Below are 24,466 nucleotides of genomic sequence, written 5' to 3'. Positions count from 1 at the left end.
GCACACACGAAGTTTTGCCTTCTTTTCCCATCCATGAGAGAATAAATACTCTTTTTAAATTTTTTTAATTAAAACATAGTGCCCTGTGCCACTGAGATGAAACAATTTCATCTATGGTCTCCCTCTGGTTTGCCAGTTCTATTCTTGAAAGCATGCAGGCACTAACATCTGTTATTTAGCAGGTTTCCTGACCACCTTAAAATCCTTACTTGTTAACAAAAGAATACACACACTAAAGTAGAAATTAGGCACCTCAGAACTGCAGAGTAAGAAACAGCTAAAAACTGAAGTCAGACATATTTTAAAATAGTCTGAGTTTCTCAAGCACCAGAAGAAAGGAACTACTTTATTTCACTACTTACATTTTCTCTCACTATAGTAGAAAGCCAACTTCTGCTGTCAAACATGTAAATTCTGAAAAGGAAAAAGTCAGAATGAGTCTATATATTAAGAAATAATGTCAATATCTTAAAAGATTTAGCAGAAAGTCTAATATTATCGAAGCACAGATTAGTTTTTCTTAAATAATATGAGCAAGCTGGCTTGTCTTTTTGAAGAACAAGGACAATGCTTTGGCAATAACACTAACAGGAAGAACCAAACGACATGCTCAGCTCAAGAAGTTTTCAACAAAACTTATGCAATTCTCAGACCATTAGTTTTCCCCTATTTGTACAGAAGTCCATTCTATTACAGAGTTCAGGATTATAACAAAACATTGTCCTACTCATACAAGACTGCAATTTTCATAGCGCTACGACGCACCAAAAAGATCTCCGTGTTCAAAGTCTTGAAACCATTTCTTCTCAATGTTGTTCCTGAGATATGCTTGGTTTGTAAGCACAGCTAAATATCAAGATACCTAATTTATCAACAGAAGTTACATAAACCTCCTAGTGATGAGCTCAAGGGAGAGCATACCACTCTCCCTCCTAGAAGACTTACAATTTCTAATCACTGAATATAAAAAGGAAAAAATTATGAACTGACAGATTAAATAACCTCCACACTTTCAATTTGAAAGGTGGTAATGATTTAATGTACAGACTGGCTTTGCAGAAAGGTGAAAACATTTTTCCTTAGAAATCTCAGAACATTGCTTCTTTGACAGCGCAGAGTAATAATTGTAATTCACCTCAAGATTTGAAATATTTACAACTGCTTATATGTTCAAAACATTTTTGGTCTGTCTCTATCATATAGCAAGACAAGGGCTATGGGTAACGTAACAGACACTTGGGTATACATCTTCAAGCCTGCTGTGTCAGGATAGCGGAAGATTATTCTAAGCATAAAGCAAGAATGTAGTAAAGCAAAGTAATCTTAAATCAGAAAGCCAGTCTAGAGCTTCATAGATTTAAAACTAAAACATTTATATGCAATGCAAGTGTATTTCTGTTTGTACAATTCACTATTACCTGGCAAATTTACAAACCACTTCAGTGTCTTGTATGGAGGTTAAGCTACTTAGGATATGGGTCATCCTCATCCAAGCTCATTTATAAATGAACAGTTTCAGATTGTGATTATGAAATTAGTGTAAGCAGTTTTGGTTGTTATTGCCAGAACAACACATTTAGACATAAGACAGTAACTCACACCCATAGGCCAAACTTTCCACCCCTCAAAAGAAACAAACACCTGATAAAACCATTTTAGGTTCTGAAAAAAAGATCAACTATACTCAGCTTTCAAAAGTCTCGATAGAAAAATTTCTCCACACTGCAGATACAGTGAAATCTATTTGCTGAAAGAATTACCTGAAATGTGAACAGGTAACGTTATGCTGGAACACTAAGAGCACACAGAATACACAATAGCAAAAGCCAAAACACACACCATTATTGTCCTGTGCTGCACCCTCATTAATGCAGGAGAGGTGTTGCAGATTTCATATGCTTTCTGCAAAAAAGAAACAAAAACAAAACAAAACAAAAAAGAACTACTTTAACCAGCCTGCAAGAAGAGTAAGAAAACAAAATAGCAAACTTGTTTCCCACAAAGTTAATTTTGGGGTTGGGGGGGGTTGTTTGTTTTTTCTTAATCAGGCAAGTTTTCATTGGGTATGCTGAAAGCATCCTATGATGCCTGCAGAAAGCAATCCTGACACTGAGATATTTTCAGTCCTACACTACAGATGGAGCTTGTTTAAGAACAGAAGTAGACAAACCACATAAGGAATGAGACTTGCATTGTCACAAGCTTCCTTTTGGGGGGGGGGGGGGGAAAGGGGTTTAAAACAGTCTGCAAAAGGAACACAAGCTGCAGGCTAGCTCATATTCATCACACCACAGTACTGGCACAGTGAATAAAGTTCTTATATGCAACTTCGTAAGTGCTGTCTTAATCAGCCCTTATAATCCTGCTTAGCTGAAAGCTTGAGGTTCTCAACACCAAGAACTGGAATTTCTAAAACAGAAGAGAACAAGAAATACCACAGAATACTTTAAGCATTGTTTAAGCGGTTAAACCTTTACACCAAAGGACCTGGATGCCAGCCACCCCTCTAGATCATTGGTGTAAGCCATGTCCCCAAATTCAAGGGGACTTCTGCTCCAAGAAAAAAAGCACAACAAGTTGGGACTAATAAGCAATACAGTAACTCTCAGAAGGCAAAAGCATCATCATTTCTAGGTAAAGTTTTCCTACCACGGGCACTCACCCTAACTGCTGTCAGTCTAATATTCTGCTCTTTTCTTTAAAGATGTTGAGATAGTTATGCTGATATGAAAACCCCACCCTAAAAATCTCTCTCAACTTCAACATTCACTAAGAAACAAGTCTTCCTGAAAAGACAACTCTTCTGCAGAAGAAACTACTTTTTTTTCAGGAGGCTAGGGAAAGTAGGAAAAGAAAGTAAGAAGGAAGAAAAGGGAAGACTTTTAAACACTTTTCCAAGTCTTCCACTTTCCAAGTATTTTACTTAAACATCATAACAAATCTGAACATACCCTCCAAACTAAGCAACTTATTAGAAAGTATAAAAACATTTATTTTAGCCTTCTCCAAAGCCACTCTGTGAACAGGTATTTCTCTTCATATCTTACCAGTGTTAAGATCTACTGATTCAATATAAGACTTAAAAAATATATATATTCTGGATGTTAATTTCCACCTGCACTCCTTTCTAAGACTTCTTAACATATATGCTGGCTAGATGCTAAAGGTCAAAATTTGAGTTCAATCAGGAGTAGACTACCCTGACTGAGACATCAAGAAAACTGTCCACACCTCAATATGGTTGAAATGTTTAACAATCATACTCAAGTACTTCCTACTCTGTGCAGCATAATGTTGCAGAGATGTAAATCAACCTCCTTGGCCTTAAGAAGTTTAGACTGCTGTCTTAAAGCTTTTGCTTCTCAGAAGGAAGCAACCACACCAAAAATATTATCTGTGTTGCAAACAGACATGCTTAGTCCTTTAAAGTTTTATCTCTGTAAATATTATGCATAAAAACACAAATCAAATAAGACTGCATAACCTCAAAAGCTGTCTTCAGAGTTCTAGCTTTCTATTTTTCACTTTTAGAAGTAACTGACATTTAAAACACCTCATGGCAAAACATTTCTGAAGTTTACCACTACAGTTGAGCCCAGAGTAATTTCAAAATCGGTGCTCTGCATTCGAATGGAAGCCAATCTGTTGCTGCCCCTAACCACCTAATGCTTGCTGTGTAGCAGTTCAAAACAGAAAGCACCTTTAAGTATCTACTTAGTCATTTTACATTGTCAGGTGTCATCAAAAGAGGCTGTCCTCCTTCTCCTTCCCCATCCCATCTGTTCCTACTGCTTCCCCCTTGCATCAGCACCAGCTCAATACAGTAAAAATAGTTTATCCTCCCACAACAATTAGTTTGGTTTCAAGTCAAATCAGCAAAAAGATCCATAATGCAAAAACGCAGTGCTAGTTTATTTGCAGCACCATCTTGGAGCATGAAATTAAATCCACAGAGAAGCTACTACTAGTTCCAAAGACAGTTAAATAAGTTTGTTCATTTCCATTTGACAAAAATCCAATGAACCCTGCTTCAGAAGCACCACCCAATTTTAAGGTAGTCCTGCCAACACAAATTATGGAGTAAAACTGTATTGCTCAGGGTATCCCTTAACTGCTTAAATTTTGTTCCTGGGAGCTGATGAGGATAAAAAAATAAAGAGAATTTGACCAAATTGAGTATTATCTGGCAGATAAGTATGTATGGTGAGGGAGAGGGAGGAGGAATTCAACCTACCAGTTTTCCAGTATTTGCATGTAGAACAAAGACAGTATACCTGAAAAGGACAACAGTTTCACACATACAGGCAAACTGAAGCACAGTACCCAAAAATTTCATTATTCTTAATTTGGGGATACAAAACTCAAAGCCACTTTGATAGCTCTAATGGAACACATGACAGTATACTCGACACCAGTGCTGTCTTAACGTTCTCTACTTTACTCAAGATAAGACATTTGCTGAAAACTTTTTTTAAACAAAGCATCTCATCACATTTGTGATGTTATTGCTGCAGCCATTTTCTATTTACACTCTGCCACACCTTTTGAGTGCCTTTTCAGCTTTATATTTGCAAACCCATATTTGTAGATTAATAATAGCTTCAGTAAGTTCCTGGAGGCACTGACATAACAATATATTTTAATATAGATTAATATAGATAAAATTCAGCATCTGTGAGTACTATTTACTCCACAGTGTAACAGTACTATATTAATAGGAAGCTAGTATTAGGGCTTTCTAGCAGTATTGAGAATGAGCTACTTCTAGAAACTCAGTTTCAACTGCTGCTAAACAATTAAACACAGAAAATTTCCAATCTTACTAATATTACTCAGTACCTGAAGTAGAAAGTTATTTTACAATCAAGTTATTTTACATCAAAATGAGAAAGCTGGACACTACCCAGGTAAACAGGCAGACAAAAACCTTGATTAAAAAAGACATTGAAAGAAACAACCCATTAATAAGGAAGAACGACCCATGCCAGTATTACCTATGAAGAATAAAATGCAGCAAAGTCTCAACAACTTAGAAGAAATGACACAGGTAGGGATGATCATAGAATACCTCAACTCTTGAAAAAGCCATTTCTTAAATGTGTGGCTTGATAACCAAGCAAGAACTCAAAGGCTGATAGTGAATAAGCCTTAAGAGCACTTTAAGAAAGTGACCTGTAAAAAAACATATGCCCATAAGAAAGATGAAAGATCTAGGATCTAAAAAGCAAGCAGTCTATTTTTAAAGAAGTACCAGGAAAGGGCAAGGAGGTGATGTAATAAAGAAAAGATTCTAATAAAGAACTAATATTTTACAATAAGAATCATTTTCAAGCATTTGGATAGAAGGATCTATTTATATTTTCTACTCGAGAAACTACAAAACTGCAACAAAAATATTCAAGCTTCTTCAAAAAACATCAAGTCACAACACCAAAACCTACTACCACCCAGGTGACCGTATACCAGACTTCTCAGGACTTTGTCCTCACAGGCTGTACCAGGCAGACAGATTGTACATTTTAAAGTGGTATAGAAGCAGCGTTCTGTATAGACATGTGTTTTGACTCAATGTAGTTTAAAAAAGATCTTAGTCAACACAGGTAGAAACTAAACTCCATAGCCTTTACGCCCCCTCCCCCCCCCCCCCCCCCAAAAAAAAGAAAAACGAACAAACCCCCCCCACACACACACACACAGAGCACATCACCCTGCCATACTGGTACCTAAGATTGTTTTACCAAAGGCACTCAGCTGGAGATGATTTCACTGGAAAACAAACGAACAAAAACAAAAACACCACTCAGTATTATCACTAAGGTAAAATAACAATTTCAAATGCAAACTTGTTAATCTGTTACATCCTCCATCTGAAAGAGACACATCCTGCACCTGACATGGAAAGCTCTATGCATGCAGACATTTAGGATGCAGGTGCTTCTGTTGTGGTACACACAACTTACCACCACCATTACATGTCAAGCTACATATTAGAGAAAGTCAGTGAAACTGGGAACTGCAAGTTACTTTCCTTTATTAAAATAGTTTCCTTACAATCTGCATAGCTAATTATCACACACGGAATGGTTGAGGTCAAAAGGGACCTTTAGAGATCATCTAGTCCCATCCCCTTGCTCAGTCACCCAGAGCGGGTTGCCTGGGGCCCTGTCCAAATTGTTTTTAAGTATCTCCCAAGATGGAGACTCCACAACCTCTCTGGGCAACCTGTTCCAGTGCTCTGTCACCCTCACAGTAAAGAAGTTTTTCCTTAGATTTCGGCATTTCAGTTTGTGCCCACTGCCTCTCATCCTTTTGTTGGGAACCACTGATAAGAGTCTGGCCCCATCCCCACTACACCCTCCCTTCAGATACCCATCAGGTCCCTCTGAATGGCAGCACAACCCTCTGGTGTCTCAGCCACTCCTCCCAGTTTTGTGTCATCAGCAAACTTGCTGAGGGTGCACTCTGTCCCTTCATCCAGGTCACTGATGAATAGGTTGAACAATAGTGGACCCAGTATTGACCCTGGCATACACCACTAGCTAGAGGCCTCCAACTTGACTTTGTGGCACCGATCATAACCCTCTGACCACTGCCTTTCAGCCAGTTCTCAATCCACCTCACTATGTGCTTATCTACCCTGTACTTCCTCAGCTTGCCTATGAGGATGTTATGAGAGACAGCATCAAAAGCCTTATCATGGGACGAGATCTTAAAGAACAAGAGATTACACGACCTTTCCAAATCATTGCCAAGTACAACCCAAAGTTCCAGTTATGTCACCAAGCAACAGGAATTAGAAGCCTGGAATTTAAAAATATGCTTCAAGACTACTTTGTATACATAAAAATTTTCATCAGGTTGATTTTTTTTCCTAACTTTCAACATAAGCAGGTCTATCGCACAGCTGGAAAGCATACTGTGGGCATCTGCATGTGTATGAGCTACCTCAAGATCTAATTTCATTTCAAAATTTTCTTGTCAAGCACAGATCTGTATTCCAGGAAACCTAGCCTTTGCTGTCACATCCTACAGGAAGAGCTTTGAAGGATAGCCTACAGAGGTATCAAATAATACTTTGAAATTCCTAAGTCTAAATATATTAGGTGAATGAATATACCCCACACACACTAATTTGGCAACTTCTGGGAATCTTTTTGTGCTGTCCATAATTCCTTATCATATGTGGTTTGAAAAGCATAAGCAATACTTTAGAAACAGGGCTGCAAAACAGACTTCCCTAGTACGAACAATACTAAAGTGTACAGCTCCTTTGAAAACTTACTGAAAACTCTCCTGCAGTCAAAAGACTGCATGGCTGGACCATTTCTGTGGGAGGTATTCCCTTCTTTGTGTGTTGCAGAGTTGTCAAGTTTCCAGATGAAGCAGGTGCTCCAACATTTTCCCATGTATTAGCGTGAAATACACACAGAATATGCGAGTCCTATGTAGATGAGTGCTAAGGCTCATTATGCAACAGTTACAAAGACTGGCTGAAGAGCCAGCAATATATTTCCATTTTCAATACAGCAAGCACAGTAAAGAAGAATAATTGCATGAGCTAAAACTCAGTATCTGTAATTGAGTCAACTGTGATTTCACAAATGTCTCATTATTACATACAGCTCAATTCTTCAAAAATGGGTTCCATTTTAATTAGGCAATTTTCTACAAGGGTTACTAATACTTGGCTGTTTTTGCACTACTTTTTTTTTTTTTAGTTTTTTTAAACAGAGTAACTGACAATGTTAAGTTATTCAAAAACTGTCTGTTGTGCTTGCCATGTCTGAAGACAAGTTTTCTGATAAGTGTAATCCTTCATCTGTCTCCCATGCATAGGAATTTGTGGGAAAGAATCACAGAATCGTTGAGGTTGGAAGGGACCTCTGGAGATCATCTAGTCCAAACCCCCTGCTCACGCAGGGTCCCCTAGAGCATGTTGCACAGGACCCCATCCAGATGGCTTTTGAATATCTCCAAGGAAGGAGACTCCACAACCCCTCTGGGCAACCTGTTCCAAAGTATATTCAAGTTCTGTAGTTCATGACTTCAGAATGTGGCTATATGAAGTTACAGCCCTATTAAGAATTAACATATTCATGAATAAAAGTGATTCCATTGATTTTTTTAAGTCATTTTTGAATATACTGCTTTCCAATAGGGTATCAGAAACCTGTAAACACTTTACCTCAGAAGAAATGTGTGCACTTTTTCTTCCCCACTTGACAGATCTAGAAAACATTGCATTAGGAAAAGTTTTTTTCCTCAAAACTCCCCAGAACACAGAAATATTCTTGGCTATAGAATAAAGGTCAGTTTCTATGCTCTTTCCAAGTTCTGGCTACTTCCTTTCAGCCTGTAACCTTATTCAAACACACAAAAAATCCACATACAACATGAAAATCTCAGCATAGCAGGTCTACATGAAACAGACAGCTTCTGACCAGTCAACCAGGCCTTCTACCAGACTGCCTTCAATGCAGCAACCAGGGCAGTAATTTTACTACTTTAATACATAAGAAAAAAAACAAACAAAATCCACAATAAATAACTTCTAGTACTCTGCAAAAAGAACCAAACTTTTATTTCAGAAAATCTAGGGTAGAAACCAGATGTTTTAGCTAACCTGAAAAACTTGTGATACTTTAGAAAACCCAAAATCTTTAAGATATTTTCACATTCAAAGTCCCAAATTTGAGTTATCATCTCAGAGAAACATTGCATTTTTGTTTCCTCCAAAACTGCTACAGAATAAAACTCATGGAAAGAAAAAAAAATTAACTAAATGCAAAATCCTCAGTGTTATTATACAGTGATGCAACATGCTACTGAAACTCAAACTCCAATTATATCTGTTTTGCATAATCCACACCAGCTTGTGCTTGTATATTTAAATTTTCTAGAAACTGAGGACTCACCACTCCCTACATTAAACAAGTATTTGAAAATAAGCCCTTTAGGATAGTTTACCACTTTCTCAAAATAGAATACTGATCAGCAGAGAACAGCGCTCAAGATCTTGGCGGGGACACAGGCTCGTAATAAACGGCTGTGTGGTGAATCGGCCAGTCTCCTTCTGCCACCAACAGTGAACAAACTCAAGCTGTTTTCACAGAAGACAGTGTCCTTATGTTGCCAAAATACCCACATTTCCTGAAGCTAATCCCATGACCTACATTTTAAAAATCATACCGATGCAGTATTTAAACATATAAATCTGGACTGTTACAGGTCACTTCATTAATCCCTTCTAAACGCATCTCCAAGCTGTGTGCATTATTAAGTCTTAACTCTACAGCAGAAAGTGTAAAGAATGGAAGAAAATGTAAAGAATGAAAGAATAGATTATTACAAGTTTAACAGACTACTGAAAACCATACGCCTGAAGGTACACTGTTTAAGAGGGTTCTTATGTTAGTGGACTACTCTCATTAATACTTTTGCTAGTTTAGTGATACAAGTCAAAGACTTCCTTACTACATATCTTCTTTTCTGAAGGTAGTTCATATTTATGAGAATTCTAATGTCTCCTGATAAGTGACTGGCAATGGGAACTAATTGTAAGAAAAAAGGTTATTAACATTCAGCATCAGTTTTCAAACAAACTTATTTATTAAAATTTTCAAAAGCCAGTACTCCAGTTTTTATTAATTTGTTCAGAATTACTTATATGCAATTATTCCTTCTGAAGAGCAATCTATTGACAAACCATATTAACGCTATCAACCCGGCCAGTGATGTTTTTGACTGTCTCTAAGGTGGTATAATCCAACTTGCTTGATCTTATCACAATTCCAAAAAAATAAGGTAAATCAAGAAAATTTAGAATCTGATAGTGCATAAACTTCTAGCTATATTTATCTCAAAACTAAGTTACTGAAAATTGTCACTTAAACCATGAAGTATCCTCTTATATAAAAGGAAGCAATTTTCTTCCTTGTCACATACTACGAGACATCTCTCTTCTCTTCAGACTGAGAAAAACAGACAACATTAAAGGAAAGTATGTTACTATTAAACAACCAACACAGAAATGACTAAGCATTTATTACAACAGGCTTCTAGGCTTTCATTCCTTTACATAGCTAAAATAGTCTAAAATTGAAACTTTTAAATTTTTCACTCAGACTACATTTTTTCTTCTATTTTACCAATAAGCCAAAAAAAATATGCATGAGAAAGAAAACATTCACGATTGCTAATGGAAGCTGGAAGAGTATCAGAATGAACAAAAACCACACCCTAATAACACACACGATCTCTTACTGCATCCAGGTTTCCTTTTTGTCTTTGTTGCCTTATATAGCAATACTCATTTTGCAGCAACCAGAAAATATTCTGGTTTGGTGTGTTTTTGTTTTGGTTTTCTTGAGAATTAGATTAAGAAGAGAATTAAGATTTAGTCCACAGTTCTTACTTTTCACACAGTAATCTTAAGACTAGAACTCACAGCTTTAAGTTAAAAAACAGATCTAAAAGTAGCTTAGCCTACATGCAAACACAGCAAAACTCAACATGCACATAAAATGCAATGGATATTTATTAATAATTTTGTTAAGCAAGTTATGCCAAACTACCACTTAGACAGATAAATTAGGTTTTAAAGAATTCAGAGCTACAATTATTTCCATATAGTTACCAAGGCAAGAAGTATCTGCATTAAAAAGTAAAACCACACTAGAAATTAAAGATTTGATATGTAATATTCTCTGTATAGTATGTATGAAGCTGACACCAGAATCTCAAAAACACTTCAGAAATAATGTGTCTCACTTTTGAAATACTGCCATCTAGATGATGCTCATTTCAGAGGACTTCTTTTTCTTTCATTTCTCCAGTAGACATGCTACCGTTTGGACAATGAAACAAAAGCCACTGGACAATGAAACAGAACCATTTCTGAAGGAGCAGAAGGTTTACTAAACCTTCAGCAATTGCTAAAAGGAACCTCTTTTCCACAGACTTGCAAGTTCATTTCTATCAAATGAAGCCATCACTGATAAATCAAGGTGGAAAGGGGAGGAAACCTTCACAACATAAGGCCCCATGATAGACCTTAAATCCACCTTCGTACTATATTCATGTCATCAGACTTTCTTTTTGTCAGTTAAAAGGTAAGTTTTTGCCTTGCACTTCAGCTTCATAAATAAGTACAGGTTTAAGAAAGACATGAGAACTCTATCTGCAGAGCCTTACGATAACTGAACATTGATTAAAAATTGGTGAGGATCCCCAGCTGCCGTTTCTTCTATCAGCTGGCATCTTCCATTGTTTCCTTCAACTCTCACCATTAATCTTGAGTTTTCACTAGCATTTTTATTTCCTTTGTAAGCTTACCAGAAGCTGTTTACCCAAACAAGGCTGAGCACTTGCACAATAGAGATCTCAGTGCTACTTTTATACTAATACTACTGACACACATTTCTTGCTGATTAGAATTAATGTTATTGCCATGAACAGAGAAGTAGCTAAAAAAAAGGTAGCAATACTTGACCAATTATTACTCCATCCAAACACCTTCTCCCTAACACACAGCCAGACACAAGTTGCAAAAACAAAAGCTTGCTCTTATTAGGCTGACAAACCTCTGCTCTTTAACTAAGAGACACACAAGTCAAAAAATTTTTAGTTCTCCCAGGTCAAGCAATCTGAATCAACTAGGCTTTCTGTCACTTGACCAGATACCATAGTTCATTTACTTCCAACAATTTTTGTCACAGTAATTATTCATATCCCCTTGGAATTGCACCAAAATTATTTTGTTCTGTCATTCTTTTGAGGAAACACAATTTTTGACATAAGCCCTTTATCATCAGAAATGCTGAAGACCTTTACTTAAGAGGAAAAAAAAGAAGCACAGCAAGAGCTATCTGGAAAGCTGGTAATGATGTAAACAGTTTCATAGCGTGGATTTAGAAGTGTTAAGGAGGCAAAAGAGGGGAACAGGACACATTAGTCAAATAAAAGAAAGTTACCTGGCACGTGAAGTGTAACAGCAACCTGTTTGCACAGTAGTTAAACAGAATCATGCAAAAGAAAAAAACAAAAAGCAAAATAAAAAACACACTATTTCTTTTCCAGTGGACCTAAAGTAATGCCACAGTATTAGGGTAATACCCTTCCACAAGCCGTGTAAACTCTCACCTAGATCAGTTGAGCCTACAGGTAGCAGGCTTGGGGCAGTCTGGAATGCAAATTATAAACAGTACACTTTATTCTAATAGAAGCACATTCTTGTAGGACAAAATAGTTTACACGTCATCCCAGTGTGACAGATCAATACCATAATATAGCAAACGTTTAAAAAAAAAAAAAAAAAAAAAAAAAAAAAAAAAAAAAGCACTTCACATCTAAGCCCATGTATTTCTTCCTTTTTAATAAAAGCCAACCTGCTAGGAACATATCTATTTAGGTATTTAAGTTATGTAACCCATGATTTAAGAACACGCTTATGCAAGGCTACAGCCCTATTAAGAATCATCATCTTTGCTAGTTCTCATGAAGTTTCCAAGGATTATAAAAAAGTCATTTCTGGATATACTAATTTTCCAGTAGGTTTTCAGTTGATGCTCTGTGACCTCAAGTATGTTCAAGAAGTCCTCACAAAGACTTATTTCTCTAGCATGACAATGTTCTGTTCAAACTCTCTCCACTGAGGAGGGCACAGGGCATGACTGTACCACATTGAGCTGAATTCACAGGCATGTGAATGGTTAGATGCATAACCTAGCACAGAAATAGGTCATTACACCATTCTTTGTTACCCAAGCAATCAGATGATTCAACGAATGCTCGCTGAGGGTGAAAAGGTAAGAGAAGAATAAAAGTATTTTCCAAAGGCCTAAACACTGTCTCTCAGCTCTGTTTGCCAATGCATCTCTGCTGGCATCATCTTCCCACCTACCTTCTCGACCTTGCTAAAAACCATGTATTGTTTCACATATTACCATTACAGTGACATCAGTAGGCACATTAAGATCTTCATTACAATGTTAGTATATTAGATTAGAGAAAAAGGGCCTATATGATCACGTATTTACAACACAAAAAAGACGAAATAAAAATAGCAAAGTTAGGCATGAAGAATACTAATTTTATATATATAATCAGTAAGACCTATCCAGACATGAGCATAAGGGGAAAAAAAAAAAAAGAATTAAACTTCCCATCATAAAAAAGAGATTGTTACATTTTGTATTTCCCTAAGTTTCAGCTCAACTATTTTATCAGCAGAAGCCAAATCATCCATTTCATTCTACATGTCAGCTAGTAGAGAGTCAACTGAGAATCAGTTGCTTCCTATTTGCAACATTAAAAAGAAGTATGCGTGTGTGTTATACATGCACACATCCCCGACTGACTGGCTAGTTCTACTATTTTTGAATGCTTTGAATTTCAAGAATGTATTAATAAAGGTTGCTAAGTGTAGAATTTTGAAAGTTAATGAAATAAACACACTCTTTTCTTGAGCCAAGCAAGCCATTTACAGATATAAAAAGGTCTTTTCTGGGTAATCAATTCTGCTTCTGAAAAGTGTGTCCCTCACCCATGCATGCAGGCACACTGACTTCAGTTGAGACAGTCACATGCTTACGTGTCTTATTGGACTATGGTCATCAGAACACTAACGAAAAATATGTTTTCAGAAGCAGAAAGATAATTTCTATTTTATTAAATCTGCATTGTACTTTACAAGATGGACCAAGAAGTTCCACACCAAATGCCTTTCAATATTAGCGTCCAATCCTGAAAATACTTCAGCAACATAGATTCTTGTCTCAACTCTCAGACTGACTTTGAGAAAGTAAGCAAGAGGATTGCTTTACGAAAAACGCAACCATCCACGATAGGCTGGACAAGGGCTTAATAACTACCTTCTGACCCCCATAACTACTATCACATCCTGCATAGACAAAAATATGGTAGTAAACTCACTTGAACAAAAAACCATCTGCTCCATTTGTGTCTCTGTCATCCTGACTGCACACAACAGCCTCAGAGATCATCTGAAAGGAAAATACTTCTTTACAGCTATCTCTGTTCAAGACATTATCAAAACGGCCAATTAAGAAAAAAAAATCTACTGAAATAAGAATTTAGTTGTTCAAACAGTATGCTGGTCTTGAGTAAAAGTTTAACAAAGCATTTTTAGAATGAAGTTAAGCTATTCCCATTCATGAAATAACTGATTTCTAGTACAAGCCTGAAGTTAAAAAAATTTTTAATAGACCTTAAAACCAAAAAAAATATTCTATGCATACAGTAGATAAAAGAATCCTCAGTAGAGACTGAAGTATGGCATGATTTCCTTAATCTTTATACCCAGAATAGATTGAGCAATACTTTGTTCTCTAGCCCTGCAATCAGCATAATCCATCTTTAGGCAAGGTGCTCACAGCTTCCTTTAGTTCTTATAGCAACGATTTACACCCAACAGTAGCTCACTGATTTCTCCCAGCAATTGCTCTATTTTGATATTTACTGCTGATACAAAATAAAGTTAAGGTACAGCAGAACAACAACAAGAAAAGCAAGACTGACAGACTGAAAAGTAGAACACACAAATCCTCCAAGTCATTAGACCAAGAAGGGGTGTTTGGGAATACACAATGTAGCAATGCTTAATACTGATACAAAAAGTAAACTTCAAGTACAACCCAGGGACACTACTACAACAGAAAACACAAAGGTATAACAGGAAATACTTGCTTTCACATTCCTCTTTTCACAGTATTGCATTCACCCTTTTACAACATTCAGTGTTAGTCTTCAGGTAGCAGTTATATTCTTCTAGATACTATGCATCTGGGTAAGTGATCAAAACAAAAAGGAAAATAAGAACAAAATAACATGAGAAGAAAATGGGGAAAGGACTTCTGGGGATGGGAGCCAGGGGGAATTAACTAAGAAAGCCAAAACTAAAAACACCGTAAGACAACCTGACTTATTTCAGGGCAAAAAAAAACAAGTGTAAAGTGAAGCCAAGAAAGCAAAGCCTGTTTAACAAAGACAGTAGCAATATGGTAATGTTAGTTGAAACACCTGTAATTCACGAGGTTCTGCACCACTTCCTAGATCCTCTGCATACTCACTTTATACAAGCACTCTTTCATGTTTATTCTGTAGCTGCTCAGCACTACCGTTGTGCAAGTCTGTGTAAAGTTTTGGGGAAAGGTTTTTTTTTTTTTTTTTTAAACATAAAACACACTAACTGCAGTAAATAATGTATAATCTTGGTGCTTTAAAAATGGAAGCAAAGGGATTTGAAAGACAGACCACTTCCACCTTACCTAGCACATTCAGGATTCTGACTTGGGAACAATACAGTCATAGCAGTTCCCATCTCTAGCTTCCACCTTATCTTTCTTTTAACTTCCTGCACCTGTTGTAAGAGCTGAGCTGCTCATTAACTAGCACCTGAACTATCACAGTTTACAGCACAGTGCATGACAGGAAATTATCTCCCATCCTGGTTTCCTTAATATGCTGGGTTGTGAACTGGCAAGGCAGTTGCTGATTCACAGATGTCTATGCCACTCTTTGCAAGGGAAGCAGGAATAAATGCAGTTTCCCTAGAGTGAGCCCTTTAGAGTTCTGATTCAGAACTGCAAGGATAGGGAACAAAAAGTTACTACAGGACAAATTAGACTGGAATTTCACACCCAAGTCTTGAACACTCAATGGTACATATCCAGGTAAACAGGCAGTCACTGCTAGCTGGGCAATACAGCTTAACATCCCACCTTAACCCAGGAAAACCTGTTCACATACTTTCCTTTTAATTCCCAGATTAGCAGGCAAAGTGAATTTCCCAAAGCCTGATTTACTATGAGTTCTGTCTTTTGATATGAGTTAGGGGGAAGAGAGGTGAACACAGACTAAAAGTAAACAAGAGGATTACTGGGCATCTTCTCGCATCTAAGGAGTTGCCCAAGATTTCCAAAGCATTTTGAAGAACTTCCTGTTTTCACAGCTTCTGAGTTTATAGCATAAGATGCTTTCCCCTTTTCTTCAAGATTGTACTCTATTTGATTATAGGAGATGGATTATTCCTTTTGAAAAAATTACATAATTGAATCTTCAATTTGTGCTATTTTGTAAATAGTAAGAGAACTTGAATACAAAGACACCCAAGTACTCACACCTATGAACTACTGTGCCTGGATATAACACCTTTAAAGTGCCATTCTGCAAGAGTACCACCTGCCCCATGACTTTGTGTTTATGGGACTGAAGTACTTCCTAAAACACTAAAGCTTCACATATTGCCTATAGGCACAAGAATAAATGAAGATTTGAAATAGATGTTGAATTACTCAATCTGATTTCACTTTCCAAAGCACCCTTGGAATGTGAAGAGTTTTCATATATGAAAAGCGTTCCCTCCCCAACCCCCCAACTTCTCAAGCATCCATTAACACACGCTATTCTGTCAAGCTTTTAAACTGTTAAGGTGTTCTTGTTCAAAATTACTTAACTTATAGTATTTTGAATTGGTTAAAAGACTATAACACTTAGAGAAAGTGAACTTTTAACTAAGCAAAGCCTGCCACAAGTGTGATCAACTGCAGATTGATTGCAGCTTTAAAAACGGTTTTTCTATGGTAAGAGCCTAAATTATGGAAAACTAAAGAACAGCTACAAGAACAGATGCCTAAACTATTAGAGAACGTGCTTAAGCAAAATACCTTCATAGTGGTTTAATTTTCTATCCAACTGATACTCAGCGTGAGAGATGTGCCACTATTTTTTTCCTTATTTGTTAAGAAGCACCACTGAATGCAGCACAAGATGAAATTTACAAGTTTAATAAAGAGTATGGTATTGCTGTTAAGCCAATGCAAGGATCCTTGCTCAATGCTTACAGCTTTCGAACACCAACCTTCAAGGGAAAAAAACTTCACATCTCAGAAATAGCTACAAATAAATCTCATTTCAATGACAAAACAGTTCATTTCTTGCCCCAGTGAGAGACTTCAGGAAGAAGTCACTTTTCAGTACCACCTCGCTTTTCTACACCATTCTCATCTGTGCACAGTAATTTCAAATACTGGAAGGCTAACTGGTGCTCACGAAGGAAGTTCAACAGTTAACTGTCAAGCCAAAAAATAAAGTGTCAAATTTACTCCAGACCAACCTTGAAATTCCCATTTTATGAGAGATCCAGATGGACTACAGTCATTTGATTTCAAATAGTTAACTCTAAATAAAGAAGAGAAATCTTTATTTCAATCTTGGCAAAAGTCCATGATTACTACAATTGTTTCCAAGTCAGAACATTTTTGTCATCTAGTGTATGGCTCCAGTGTGTATTATCTACAGAGTAATTCACCTAATGTATAACTTACAACACATATTTATGGGCCATTCATCCACAAAATCCCAGATTAGTTACTATTGGTTTTTTAGGAGCAAGAAATGCAGTTCTAACTAAATTTTCAGGCATAAAAGATCTATAAACCACTGCTATAAGAATCTATAAATGACTACCTGGACAGCATCTGCTGACTTGTAGTGAAATCCAGGATTTTGTAACCTGAAGCACAATTAAATTGCTAAAAGCATTAAGTGAGCTGTTTTTGATCTCTGTACAAACACCTTTGCTAAATAGACAGCAGTGAACCAAAGCCTTCAGCAGTTTACCACTTCACAAAGAACGTGCAACCAGAATATCAAGCATACGTTCCAACAAAAACACTTCTTTAATTAGTAGGGTGTAATTATTTTTAGTACCAAAAGTTTCAGCAGACTATCACATCTACTTTGTTTTTCTAGGCTAACAGAAAAAAATTACCACCACCCCAAACATTTGTTAGTATATCTGGAGAAAAAGAGTTTTGCAAGCTAACAGCAAGCATCCAAAAGGACCATAACCAGATTTCTTCTCAGCATCTTGAAGCATGCATATGCCTGCCTTGTTAAGTACTACTACTTCGTTTACGGGAAACAGAACATAAGTTTTGTATTATGCAGTTCTAAGTCCTGATATTTTATGTACTGAAACTTAAGCTTATGTATTTTTTACTTTTAGATTCTGGATTGCTATGCTCAACATCTAACACACACACTTGGTGTTAACTAAAAAATGCATTAGCTTAACAATTTAAATAAACCTAAATGGAACAGAACTAATTGCCTATGTGGCAAAAACCAGATTCACCACTCTAGTCTGTGCCACAGAGAGATCTTACCAGAAATTATTTATACCATACACTGATATCACACTAAGAAATAGCATTGAAATAGCAGAAGTCCTCAGACTTACTGAGTGAATATTTCTGCCTGCTCTTAAGATTTTCTCTGCTAAAGATAACAAACATTAACTTTTAAGATCGATGCATTGGCAAGAGGCATGTTCATATCTTCTGTACACTTCTAATCATGCAGCTCTGAACTGCCTCCTACTGCTCAACTGTTTCAGGAAATCACACTTAAATACCTACAACAGCCCAAATAGGTGGGCTGAATACAAAGTGTTCAGATTGAAAAACACCATCTACCAGATCAGCCAAAATTCCTCTAACTCCAAAAGCAAGCCATATTCCCCTCCAGTTACAAAACAACAACAATACCTCTGTAGTGACCCACAAGGCAGGGCATCTGGACAGGTACAAGCATTCTAAATTACCTCCAAAAACATCTGTAGGCTCAACAGCCTGCTCAATAATCCTCAGTAAGAAGTCCAGTAAGATACACCCCATGTTACCAAAGACATTTTAATGAGAAAGTCCCTGCAATGAAGTGTACACCATTAATACAGGGCATTTGTATTGGAGTGACCAAGATAGTTAAACTGTAATTTTAAAGTGAATAATTACAAATCCATCTGTCAGAGGTGTTGGAAATCTGTTCAAAATCTGTTTCAAAAATCAGATTTCCAACACTCAGATTTTGTTCCACAAAAATTAAACAAAATCCACTCAGCTTGTCAAATGGTTTTGCAAATAATTTTACATTACCTCTACTATTGAAATATTCCAATAAATCCTAAAATATTGTCAGGCTGAACATAAAGCATATGTTAGTGAACAGACTTAAGATGGTTCCCTAAATCTGGCCATAGATAGGCAAAAAGGGTCAGAAAAGCAGGAAGAACATAAGATGCATAGAATTAACAACTCATCTGCAATAGTCTCACAACAGAAACTTTCTCTCTGTACAAAAGAAAAGTAAAAACTGATGCCACCTGCTGTAATTAGCCTACTGTAAGGAGAAAAAAAAGAAAATCTTGTCAGTGATGTCAACTTTGTGGGTGTGGTTGTTTGCCTTTCTGGAAGTAATATGGGAGCCTGGCAAAATTTCTTTAGTTCCCCATACTCAAAATAGTTTAATTTCAGAGTAAGGATAAGCAAAATCAGCACTAATACCTGGATTGGTAACACATTCACAACTCCTTTAAAGGCTGCATGCAGGAGTTTCTAGAGCTAAATGTTTTGCTTCTACATTTTTTTACTTGGGAGATGGAGGGAAGGGGACAAAGGAGAAATAAAAAGCTGTTAATAATGACAAAAACCCTTACATAGTTTTTAATAAAATAATGCATTACAGAAAGCTACATGAAAATATATTTGTTATGTATAACTCATGTTTTCTTTTTGGGCACCTGGCAGGCAGTATTGCAATTTCCAAGAAGAGAGCAAAATGATCTGAGGAAAAATTTATGATAAACATAATTGGCAAGAAATTTTAAGCAAACCTTTCTGTTCCTCAGACCAATATAGGAACATGTAGAAAAAAAAATATTTAGCTATCCAGATTTCAATTAATCCTTATAACATATAAAAGGTATTCCTTTTCTACATGGAGAATCTTTAGAAATTGCAGTGATTATATAGGCTGAACTTTTACTTAAATAAAAATATATTTTTTAAATGAAGCAGCGTTTCATACAATCTTCTTACTGCAATGAATAGCATCTCATTTAAACTACACTTAGTTCTTTTAATCATTCTCTTTCCCTTTATTCTCTGCTGATTTTTCTCCCTCTTCAAGTTCTAAATAATATCTGTGAAAGTATTAAGTTGAATATTATCCTGTCTTTAGCACTGTCAGGTACAGAACTATCTCATATCATCTCCTTTATGTTCTTCTCAGACCACCTTCTTCAAATCTTCGGCGTCATTTTCATCTAGCCATTAGGAGGATTCCAAAACTGACAAGGCACAGAAAGATCTATTTTTAACCCTCAAGTCCAATCAGATCAAAAATAACTATAGCTCTTCCCTTCATAAGTCTGACTAGTGACAAAAATATCATTTAAGAATACTTAAGCCAAAAGATTTAGAAAAAAAGAATTTTAAAACAGGTCTATCCAAATATTCAAGTCAGTAAGAAATCTCAGTGATCTTAGTATTAACCTACACAGATTGCTTTCCTCCAAGCCAAATAAGGCTCAGACTCATGAGCAAGTTTCTAATATTAGTTGATCCACAGTATTCATCTACACTTTAAGCCTACACTGAGTTTCAAATATTGGAATTAATTTAGTCCTCAATGAAAAAGGGCTATACTTATTTGAATAACCTTGCACTTATCTTGAGTGCAGACGTGGATAACTGCCATGGACCAGCTGAAAAAGGGTAATCTATTCATTAATCCAAAGCCAGGTCTTCTGAGCACCTGCAAACTCTTCTGAAGCATTCCCATTTTAAACCTGCTACAGTAATTTGTATTTCTCATTTTCAATAAGACTTAATTTGTCAATATCTAAACAGTTGAAGAATTTGCTGCATAACTGCTTTCTCAAACACGTATTTATTCCCGCTTCTCCCTACCCCCAAAAATTGAAGAAACATTTCAATAACAGGTCAACATGTAAAATTTATGCGCAATCCTTATTTTGTCACTTCAAAATTTTAAGAACCAAACAAATAAGTGTTCAGGCCTGTGCTGAAAATCCTGGACAGTATTCAGAGTCATTATTTCCACAATTCACTATGTATTACACTTCTGTGACATCCCAAAAATGCATTGTACCTTACATGTACAGATTATCATGCAGCTATCTAATTACATCATCCCTGGTAAATACTAGCATATGATATGCAAAACAAGCAACACCATGTCTCAGTTGTTTCCAGATAAACATAAATAAATACTGTCATGTCATTACTCTCTAGCTGGGTTCAAGAGGAAACATGTTCTGGGTGCCTAGAGATGCACTGAGAAAGGCAAGTATTGCCCCCTCCACCTAATACACTCAAGGTTTCAGCTGCAGTCTTCCAAACAAGCAGAAACATTCCATAATATTCCAAGAGAGTTACATATCATATGACACGAGATGCCATTCTATAATAAATCTAGTAGCTGCCAAAAACACTTGATACAAATGGATACCATTTGGCAAGATATTCATCATAAAGTACATATTCTAGAAGGCCAGTGTTAAAAAACAGGCCAATAACATATCTGGTCTTTGTGTATTTCTATTCAAAGACTAACCATCTCCTCTCTTTCTCTCTCTCTCTCTCTCTCTTCATTAATAAAAATGCAGGACTCTGCTTGAAAAGCTTTTTCGGAATGTCCACTTCTTTGTCCTAGGAAGCCTTCCATGGAAATTTACATTGATTATTTTGGCATCTAAAGTAAAGGTATTGTTAGTAACCAACTCAAAGCTTTTAAAAAGCTCTTCACATTCTGCTGAACTACCAGCTGGCTCTTGTATCTAGTGATTCTGCATACATTTCTGTTTAGCAAAAAACAACACCCCCACACACAAAAGCCCCACAATACTGGATATCCTGTGAAGAAATAATAAACTTAGATGCTATGTTAAATAGAAACATAGGGACTTGGGAGTATTTTTGTTTTTTATCATGACTTTAGCTAATACTAGTTCCAACATTATCAGTGGGGAGAAAAAAGTGAGAGTTAAATCTGTATTCTTTCCATTTTGACTCTGTAGTTTAGGCAACCAAGAGAATCCCTTAAAATTTCCACTTTATCTTGAATCAAAGGTTTAAGTAAAATTTCACTAACACAAGCTAGTTAGTTTCAAGGCTACATACTTTTTCCAACATAATCAGTAATATTACGTTGTAAAAAATATCCAAAATACAGGCATAACTGTGGCATTAGAGGCTCCAAAGAAAATTCACTTAAGCTTAATTCAACCACTCAAATGCATGACTTCTCATTTCCACTTGTTAATAACAAACTAGTGCTAAATGGAAGTCCTGAAACAATATGGTATGCCATATGGCTAAAACTGGATATTAAAATTGCAAATATCAATTACCAATCCACTAATGCTGAGAGCCAAAATCCATGGACAGTAAGAATTTAATCCAATTCAGCAACTAAAACATGAGCCAAGCCTGACATACAGGAGACAAATCTACAGCAGCTTTCAGAGAAATGAAGCAACTCCAGCTTTATTGCAAGTACTTTTACTTGCAAATATTTTTATTGCAATTTTATTGCAAAAGCTACATAACTAAATGCAACAGTTTCTTAATATTCTTAGCTACAGCAATAGGCAACATGAGAATCTGCAGTCTACACACTCAAGCTTTTACATTTACTGATATCTCATTTTACATTGTGATTGAGAAATCACTACCAAGAAGTGTGATACTAAGAAGGAACAGTTATAATTGTTTCTTACATGACCAAACTGAAGCCTTCTTAACACCAGGAAGTTATTACATACTGTAGCCAGAAACATCTTGTTTAATTTCAAGAAAGGGCATCCTACAAACACAAGATGATACATATTTTTACTACAATTAAAATATTCCTGAAGTAATTGTATTAGCATGGTGGGTTATCAACACAAAACATCAAACCACTCCTCACATTCCAGAGTAATTTTTAAGAATTTTAATAGTCTAAGTATACTAGTTTTAATTATTTTAGTTTTAAAAGTTACAGTAGCTGTAGAGAGTGTTGACTCCTAGATGATGCTGTGAATAACTGTACACTGAATAACTCTACACAATAATTATACAAAACTTTACTGTTTACTTTCACATGAAGAAATAAGTTCTCATTAAGTCTAAATACCACACTTTCAAATTTCTTCAAAGAAGTGATTTTAAAACTGTTCAATTAGGATTTACTGTGGATTTCTAACTCTACACACTGCCAAAAACTTCATGACAGGATGCTTGCTACATACTGACCTAGCAACTGCAAGGACTAAAGGATAAATGCAATTTATCTTATCCAGTACAGGATCCCACTTCACCCTCCCCCTTCCTGATCCTGTGGTAAAAGGCCAAAGTACTATTACCAAAAGATTGCACAGCTAGTTTCAAGTTCAATAGCACATTAAAAGTATCAACAAACAGAATAAACAAGTTCTTAAACAAGTATTCTTGTTTAAAAAAAAATTGTTCTTGAACTAGTAGATGATAAAATATTTCACTAATTTCAGCATTTACCTTTTTTTTTTCCTCCCCAAAACAAAAGCCTCAGCTGCAAATTGGCTCTTGTTTCCTGCTTTCCCTCTGTACTAACTACAGATAGGTTACTACAGTAAAGAACAAACATCTAATTATACATAAAGTCACAGATAAACTGAACTAAAAGTCTTGGTATTACCAAAAGTTTGGAGTTCATCTGAATACATGAGACATAACATAACCAAGTCTTACTTTTCCTGCTATGGCAGTGTATTATTTTAAGCCTGAGAATAAAAGTCCGGTATATCAAATATTAACTACAGTACCTAAATAAAACAGTCTGGTTAAGAAGGTTGGTACTATAATAAAATATCGTAACAGCTACAACTGAAAGCCCAGTTCTTAAAAGACATTAAAAACAGTACATAAAAGACTTCTAAAATCTCTAATATAATTTTAAAATATGATACCGTGACAGACACAGAACTGTTCATATCCCCCCCAAAAAAAATCTCTTACCCTTCTCCATAAAGAGTAATTACCTAAAATATGTCAAAAAATTCAGGACAAAAGCTGTTTTAAAAGACTCCACAAATCATGAGGATTTTGAAGCAGATGGGAGACTTTTATACTACAAAAAGGACGACTGTCTACATGGGGTCTCATGATTACTTTGCTGGTAGAGAACTAGCAACAGTACACAGTCCTAGCAGAAGCTTTGCATACCTATGTTCTAGATTTTAAAATATTTTTCAGCAACATGCTTATGGAAAAACAAAGAACATTTTGATGACATTGAGCAGGCGCTGGAAGGTAAAACAGAAAATCATGTCACCCTTTTATCCAGTAACAGCCTACGTGAACATTTCAATAAAACTATTTACTCCTCCCACCTAGTCTCCAATCTGAAGAAGCTCACAAAATTAAGAAAAACCTACAGATTTCTTGTAACAATCTTCCAAATGGTCCTCCCACCCCCACCCCAAAAAAGAAGAAAGCAAACAGAACCAGAAAGTAAATCTAAAACACAATTACAGAATAAAATCTAGCTGGCAAGGCTGTGCTGAGGAGGAGTTGAAAAATGAGAGCTGCCTTGCTGCAAACGCCATCTTGTTGCAGTTACT

At 36.2% G+C, this 24,466-nt stretch overlaps 2 protein-coding genes across 2 annotated transcripts in view; both read right to left on the bottom strand.

Moving 5' to 3' along the window:
• The window catches only part of GNB1 (G protein subunit beta 1), a 54,272-nt gene that overhangs the window by 28,430 nt on the left and 1,376 nt on the right, over positions 1-24,466 (bottom strand). The window contains 1 exon segment of the mRNA XM_026096509.2: positions 363-414. The gene's annotated coding sequence lies outside the window, so the exon portion shown is untranslated.
• Positions 4,235-24,466, bottom strand: part of CFAP74 (cilia and flagella associated protein 74) — a 125,672-nt gene continuing 105,440 nt past the window's right edge. The window contains exon 42 of the mRNA XM_064525426.1: positions 4,235-4,274. The gene's annotated coding sequence lies outside the window, so the exon portion shown is untranslated. The remainder of the gene's footprint in view (positions 4,275-24,466) is intronic.

The sequence above is a fragment of the Dromaius novaehollandiae genome, chromosome 24 (genome assembly GCF_036370855.1).
Source record: "Dromaius novaehollandiae isolate bDroNov1 chromosome 24, bDroNov1.hap1, whole genome shotgun sequence".
NCBI lineage: Eukaryota > Metazoa > Chordata > Aves > Casuariiformes > Dromaiidae > Dromaius > Dromaius novaehollandiae.
Note: the sequence above shows the minus strand (reverse complement) of the source record. Positions and strands in the feature narration are given on the sequence as shown.